We start from the raw sequence: 8,619 nt of genomic DNA, 5'->3' as shown, positions 1-8,619 counted from the left end.
GGATAGATCTCATCTACATCACTCACATCCCTCCGCATAATTTATTGCATACCCAGTGATTGGCTTTATAGTCCACCTTGTTACATGCGTCGTTTGTCGATACCAAAAATACACAACTCCTTATGTAGGGAACCGTAGTGACTTTAGGTTTAAGGATTATTTATACCAATAGTCACTATGAGAATACTTATGACACTTATATAACAATCCATGAAACATTCTCATGGCGGGTCAATTCAATATATATTTTCTAATATATACCTATGTATCAACTTGATATCTTATATCCATGACTTATGATATTAAGTCATCAATTGACCTACATATTAGTCTCAACACATTAATATTGTTCTTATATATTAGTGCTTAACTAGGAATAATTTAGAGTAATGTTCTATATATATATCTACAGCCTCCCACTATCAATTCAATCAGTTGAGATGTTATAATTAGAACCTACTACTCTAGAACATTATTATACTTATTAATCTGGCACAGATTTGAAGTAAATATCATAATCATAACTTTTACCTTTTATTAATGAAAGATGATACAATATATCCTAAGCCAATCAACTCTTAATTGACTCTTAGAACTTACACTAAGTATCTAGATATGCACAACTTATAAAGAGCATATTTTCTTCAAAAACTTTTATAGTGAAATCTAAATGTAGCAACATTTTGAAGCCCCGATGTTCAAGTATTTTTACTCTTCATTCACTTAAATTCACGATGGCTGGTTTGACCCTATGAAAATTCCCACTACTACTAGGTAAATTTGAGAAGCATAGATGGACCATGAGAGACGGCCTAGCAGCACGAGTGATTCGAGTGCTGTAGATGTTTATTTGCGCTACGTGAAAATTGATGCAACATGACTCATGGAATGATGTTTCTAGATCAAATTAAATTTTCTCTATCATAATTTGGTATTAGAGTAGGCTACGATTATCACTGATAAAGATAAATTAAATTTCCGCAAGAAAAGGAGACTTCAAATGAGGAGATTTCTCTGTTAAATTTAAGTGAATGGAGAAGAAATGGAAGAGGAGAGAGGCTCCATTGTGAATAGGACTTTAGTCCTACATTGAAAGTTTCAAGGTATTTTTGTTGGTTTATATTGATTCACATACATTGAGGATGTAAACAAATGCATGGGGAGAGGCCCAGGGGATGCAAATCCAAGGCCCGGATTGCACTGAACCAAGTTGACTCGTGTGCGAGCGCGACCTGCGCACACGAATGCCGGACCGGTCGGGGCAAAAATTTGCCCAAGTGGAATAACCAACATTTTGCCATGTAGATCTTTTGCTGCTGTGAAACGGATGCATTAAATTCGAGATTAATAATGACCATTAAGATCATTAACTCTGGCCATTGATCCGAGCTCCTATATAAGGAGGCTCCGATCATAGGCAGAAGATAGAGACATAGCAAGCAAAGGCTCTCCATTTTTCTTCCTCCTCCTCTGTTGTGCATCTCCTGCTCGACAGAGTGCCCGTGATAGCATTCGGATACCACTCAGCTCGCCATGACCACCAGTGCTTGGTCGGATTCACGGTCGAAATAGACGACCCGTGTAAGTCTCGAAGCACAGCCGGAGGTGGACGAATCTGTTTCAAGGAAACTGCGACTCGCAGGCCTCGGTCAGCTCGCCCGGTCGATCTCTTTGTCTGACCGACAGGCTTCTCTGCCGGCTCGAGATCTTCACCCGGCCTGTCAACTCGCCCGGTCAGCTAGTCAGAGACTGGACAACCCGACCTGTCTGCTCGGCAGGTCTGCTTCGCCCGACCTGCCTATCTGCTCGGTCGGTCTGCTTTGCTTGACATGCCTGTCTGCTCGGCCGATCTGCTTCGCCCGACCTGCCTGTCCAGACCTGTCTGCTAGGCCGATCTGTCTTTTGCCAGACCTGTCTGTCTGCTCGACACCAGATCGTCCGGCCTGCCTCTCATCAGGCCTGTCTACCCGCTCGGTCAGCCTTTTTGCCCGTTCGGCCTTTCTAATCTGCTGCGCCCGTTTGTGTTGTTCTGCCAATCAGCCCAATCTGTCAACACTGTGCAGACTGCCTTCATCACTTGGCAGAAACCAGCCCCTGTTGACAGCCTAAGATTATCAGCTTAGGTCATCTCAGCTGTAAGTTGAATTTAATTTGAATATTTAAATTCGACTAATACCCTGTATATCTCCGGCGGCAACAAATTATTTGTATTCTAACATTCTCTAAATCAAGTAATTAGTGCATGCGGCAATCAAGCCGAAGGCAACACTAGGTGATGATTTTAAATTCTGCCAATGAGGAGGATGTTAGTGGAGGTGAACTAGTGTAGAAATCTACGAACAATGTGGATGTTGAGATAAAGGTGCAATTCGACTTGCAGTTTGGTCTGACCTACACACACAGAAACCCGCAAAGGCGCTAACGTTATTTCTGGCGAGATATCTTTGATACTTACTTAAGTCACTAAGAGCAATAGTGAATAAAATGGAGAAAGTGGACCATACGGTATAAGCTAACAAAGCTCTTTTTGATGAGGGGAGAATCTGATCTCTTATATATCAGGGACAAGGTACAACTACAGGTCAGCAATGTACATCAAGGGAGGCAGTTCTGTCCTCTTCTTGGTTTGATGGCGAGTTGCAGCACAGTTCGGCTTATGACTACTTCCAGCACAATAGTGAAAAAAAAAAGAGTGGGCTTCACTGGTATGGAAGTCTTATCTCATGTCGAAGCGTCAATTCATAGTTTGGCTCCTTGCAGACCGGCAGATATGCACAAAGGACATCATATCATACAAGTCTTGCAAAACCTGTACACTTTGCCAACAGGCGGATGAAACAGTTAAGAGTCAATCATGAGATAATGTTAGTGTCTACTTATGTGTCAAGACACTCTTTTTATATATTTTGTGGATAATTATTTAATAAAAGTAAATATTTATTATTAATTATTTACTTTTTTATACGTATATAATTAATGATAAAATCACACAAATTAATAGGTATATTAATCTGAAAACAATCCTTAATCGGATAGATATCTAGAGGGGACATGGATATCTAGATCAACGCTGAGTATGACTAGGTCGAGATAGACCGAGAGATGGATATCCAAGTTGTACTTGGGGGTGCCTTGAGTTTAGAGGTACACTGGATACGATCCGCTCAAGAGGAGACCACATATTAAGCATCATTGGTTATTCCTTTTATGAACGAGTGTAATTGATCTTTTGACTTGAAACCTTCATTTATTCTATGCGTGGAGTTATGTGCTTTGACATCGTTAAAAACAGTCTTTAATCGGATTGTGATTAATACGATAGTTGAGTGTATGATAAAGCGTAGAGAGAATAGCGTTGAGTCAATAGAGGATTCATTGCTCTCTTGGATTAGAAGTTAACATCCTGGCCGCTTGATAGAGATATTAGTGACTTAAAATTCATGGCCATGGGAGGAATAATTTATCATTCAAGAGGAGTCTATTATATCTTAGAAATCAAGTAAAATAATTAATTTGGTAATGATGCATAATGTACCGAATTAATTAGGATGTAGGCTTAGATGAAGAGATTGGATTACACAATAATTGGTTCATAGTGGTTTACAGTTTATGACTGATATTCATTGTATCGGGTTGGGCGACTAAAAACTGTTGCTAGACGGTTACCTTAGTCTATGTATGGATTTACACTGCCTTCGTGTATAAAACCTAAAGGATCGCACGCATAGCATGTAGACATGAACAATGGTATCGGAAGTTAGTCAAGATCAAATATGGATTTATTTGATACAAAGAAGAGAGAATTCGAATAGTCATAATCATGATGATTAATGGAGAATTCGAACAGTCATCATAATGATAATTAATGAAGAATTTGAAGAGTTTATCATAATAAAGGTTATAAATGAAGAATTTATGGAGTCTATAACTCTTCATCTTCCTAATTAATGAAGATCATAAATGATGAATTTATTGAGAACTTAATTCTTCGTATTCCTTGGAAGCTATAAGTAGTCATCCTCGGAAAGATGAAAAGAATGAATTCATTCTCTCTGAGTTTCCCTTGTCAACTTCTTCTTCGTTCGGAAGAGATCGTAGTGCTTCCAAGGCTTTGTCGATCCAAGAGGTTAGCACCTAACGGTTGTGTCAAGTTCGTGATCTAGTGCGCGTGGATACCGCTAGAGGAGTCACACGTGGGGCTCTTATCTGTCTTATCTGTCTGTGATATTATTCACACCTATCGAGAACTCGAGGTATGTTTTATATTATTTAATGTAAAACTATATGTATCACGAAAGATCCATGATTCAATATATGTCTTCCGCTGCGCTCCAAACCCAACAGATAATTGATATAGGACTTTTATATTATATTTTTATTAATAAGTAACATTTTGTGTTTATTTTATTTTCTTTATATCTATATCAAATTGAATAAATATAATAATTTCTAGAGTGATATGTTCTGTTCTATAAAATATCAATTATTTGTATTGATTGTGAAAAACTATAGATATATAAAACATTACTCTCAATTATTCCAAGCTAAATATTAATATTTAAAGGTAATATTAATACATTGACACTAACATGTAGGTTAACTGATGACTTAATCTTACAAGTAATGAATATAAGATATCAAGTTAACACATGAGTATATATTAAAGAAAATGTACTGAATTGGCTAGTGGCTAGTGGCTAGTCATGAGAATATTTCATAGAATATGAGTGTCATAAGTATTCTCATAGTGACTATAAATATAAATAATCTTTTAACTTGAAGTCACTACGATTCCTTACATAAAGAGTTGTATACTTTAGTATCGACAAACGTCACATGTAATAAGATCGATTATAAAGTCATCCACTGGGTATGCAATGAGTTATGCGAAGGGATGTGAATTATATAGATGATATTTGTCCTTTCCATATAACAGAAGTGATGTCTTTGGGCCCCTTAATTAAATAGGACTACTAAAATACATGGTCATATTCAAATAAGTTAGTATGAGATATTGAGCTTAGTTGGTTAAGTATATCTACTTAGAGATCAATAAATACATAAATTGATAAGAGAATGACATGATCTATACCTCATAAATCAATCTAGATGTCATGGACAAAAGGACTAAGTTATACAATAACATAGTCATAGACAGGTTAAGTCGAATCTATGACACTCTCGTCACTTGTATAGTCATGATGTATTGTTAGATGTCACTCATTGTCTGTGTCTCTAAAATGAGATTTTAGAGTCACTATCAACGTTACAAGAACATATTGAGTCACACACAGAAAGCACATCAATTTGGAGTTTGTTTTATTTTAGTATGACTAAAATAAGGTGGACCTAAGTTTTGAATCCAAAATTTGTTTCAGATCGTAAACTTGTTAGATTAATGGGTTAATCTAATTAAATTTTAAACTTATTGGATTATTTGGTTAATCTAACTGGATCTTAAACACATTGGATTAATAGGTTAATCCAATATGCATTTGAGTTTATTTCAAACATGATCAAACCAAATGAAGCCCACATTTATTATTGGGTTGTAATTTGGAGACCGTCTTATTAGCTAATAAGACTTCGAGTTGTGAAGATTACAACAGGTCTTATATGATAAGATCATGTGAGAACACATCTTATTTGATAAAATCATGTAAGACCACGTCTTATTAGATAAGATTATGTTAACCCTAAAAGTTAGGATTTGATCTCAACTTTTATATATATACGATTTTGATATATTGCGCGACACGCACAGTGCGCGACTGTGCGCGTCACGCAGTATATCATGATTTTTTTTATTTTGATTAAAAAAATAAATAAAATATATTAATTTTGATTAAAAAAATAAATAAAATATATTTTTTATGATTTTATTGGTAAGGTTCAGGCATCCTAATTGGGATATAATTTTTTTTTTAAGATTTTACCTCTAGGATTTAGATTTTACAATTGGATTATAGTATTTAGTTAAAAAGAAATTAAAAATGAAATAAATTTAAATATTTACGGAGTATTGTAATATGTTAAGGGGATATCGTAATATGTTAGCTACTTATATAAAGAAATATTATTTTTTTAATTAAATGTCTGTGTTTTGTTTTTTTTTTATTTTGAATTAAAAAAATAATTAATTTTTTTTTAAGATTTTATTTCTAAGATTCAGGTTTTGGGTTATAGTATCAAAGCTATATTTTTTTTTAGATTTTACCACTAGGGTTCAGGCTTTGGGTTATAGTATCAAAGCTATTTAGGGTTCAGGCTTTGGGTTATAGTATCAAAACTATTTTTTTTTTTTAGATTTTACCTCTAGGGTTCAGGCTTTGGGTTATAGTATCAAAGCTATTTTTTTTTTAGATTACCTCTAGGGTTCAGGCTTTGGGTTATAGTATAAAGTTATTTTTTTTTTAGATTTTACTTCTAGGGTTCAAGCTTCCCAATTAAGTTATAGTGTTTGGTTTAAAAAAAGTTAAAATAAAATTAATTTAAATATTTATTGAGTATTGTAATATGTCGAGGGGATATATTAATGTATTAAAAATTTATATAAGGAAATGTTAATTTTTTTAATTTTAAATATTAAAAAAAATTTTTAAAAATAACAAAACACAGACATTTTAATTAAAAAAACAATATTTCTTTATATAAGTAGCTAACACGTTATGATATCCCCTTAACATATTACAATACTCCGTAAATACTTAAATTTATTTTATTTGTAATATTTTTTTTAACTAAATACTATAATCCAATTGGAAAATCTAAACCTAGAGGTAAAATCTTTAAAAAAAAAAATTAACTGAAAAATTATATCCCAATTAGGATGCCTAAACCCTACCAATAAAATCATAAAAAATATATTTTATTTATTTTTTTAATCAAAATTAATATATTTTATTTATTTTTTTAATAAAAAAAAATCATGATATACTGCACGACGCATACAGTCGTCGCACAGTATATCAAAATCTTTTAAATTAAAAAAAAAATTTAAAAATAACAAAACACAGACATTTTAATTAAAAAAACAATATTTCTTTATATAAGGAGCTAACACGTTATGATATCCCCTTAACATATTGTAATACTCCGTAAATACTTAAATTTATTTTATTTGTAATATTTTTTTTAACTAAATACTATAATCCAATTGGAAAATCTAAACCTAGAGGTAAAATCTTTAAAAAAAAAAATTAACTGAAAAATTATATCCCAATTAGGATGCCTAAACCCTACCAATAAAATCATAAAAAATATATTTTATTTATTTTTTTAATCAAAATTAATATATTTTATTTATTTTTTTAATAAAAAAAAATCATGATATACTGCACGACGCATACAGTCGTCGCACAGTATATCAAAATCGTATATATATATATATATATATATATATATATATATATATATATATATATATATATATATATATATATATATATATATAAAATCAACCATGGCATTAGAACATTGCAGCAAATGTTGGAAGTCTTCCACTGACACTACCACGGTTATAGCATGCTCACTAAAACTCACCACTTAAGGATGTCTTGCATAATGTATTTAATTTGGCAAGTCTGCAATAGATGTCAATATGAGGGGCATGTACTGAATGTTGAGAGAAGGCTTAGGGAGGTCCAAATCCATATTTTTCAATTTTTGAGTGGCTATGACATCGAACCTATGTTTTGATGTATGATTTAATTTAAAGTTAGTATGCTTTGTGTACTGATGAAATATTGTCCAAGTGTGCAAGTGCAAGTTACTTGACAAGAGGAAAAGTCCTAGCAAAGTTAGGAGGTGCAAGTTCTAGTTGGGAACCAAGCAGTGGAAGTCCTAGTGAGACTAGGCAGTGTCAGTCTTGTTTGGAAATCAGACAAGAGCTAAGTCTTGATTGGAAACCAAGCAAGAAAATCCTAGTTGGGAGCTAAGTGAATCAAGTCCAAATAGAGTCAGCTAGGAGTTAAAGGCTTGGCAGATAAATCCAAGTGGAGTAAGCTGGGAACTAAAGCTTGGCGAACAAGTGAAAACAAATTATGGATCATGGAGGGACCATATAGGGGTCATGGACCATATCTATTTACGGCCGATAACTGCATAGGCGGTAATAATCATGTCTCGAGGAGACCTATAGATCTATAAGTCACGGACGTGACCTATTGCAGCAAGAGGTAGAAGTTTAGAGCAGCAAGCTCGGAAGTCAGAGTAGAGAGTTTGAGGAGATGATAACTCAACTTGTTTTTTTTTTTTAAGGTATTCAATTTTTTAAACCGCCGATTAATTTTTAAAGGTGATCAATCTTATAAAAAGCTTCCACTTACTATCAGGATAAATTAAAAAATATACACAATTCTTCACCTAAGAACCAACATCCATGTTTTTCATCTCATTAGAGAAAAATTCCTGTAATACACTATAGTTGAAAATTAAACCATAGGTGTTTGGTTAATCTATCAAACACATTACAACTGTACCATTGCCGGGGGCAGATGATAGCTCAACTTGAGGTAGGGCCACGTAAATATAATCTGTTGATCTAAGGTAAGGTTGTTATTGCGGATACCACTAGGTTATCTTGGTGTTACACATGTTCAAGCTTCCTGCCTTAAATGC

The sequence above is a fragment of the Zingiber officinale genome, chromosome 9B (assembly GCF_018446385.1).
Source record: "Zingiber officinale cultivar Zhangliang chromosome 9B, Zo_v1.1, whole genome shotgun sequence".
Lineage (NCBI taxonomy): Eukaryota > Viridiplantae > Streptophyta > Magnoliopsida > Zingiberales > Zingiberaceae > Zingiber > Zingiber officinale.
The sequence above is the reverse complement of the archived record's forward strand: the minus strand, read 5'-3'. Positions refer to the sequence as shown.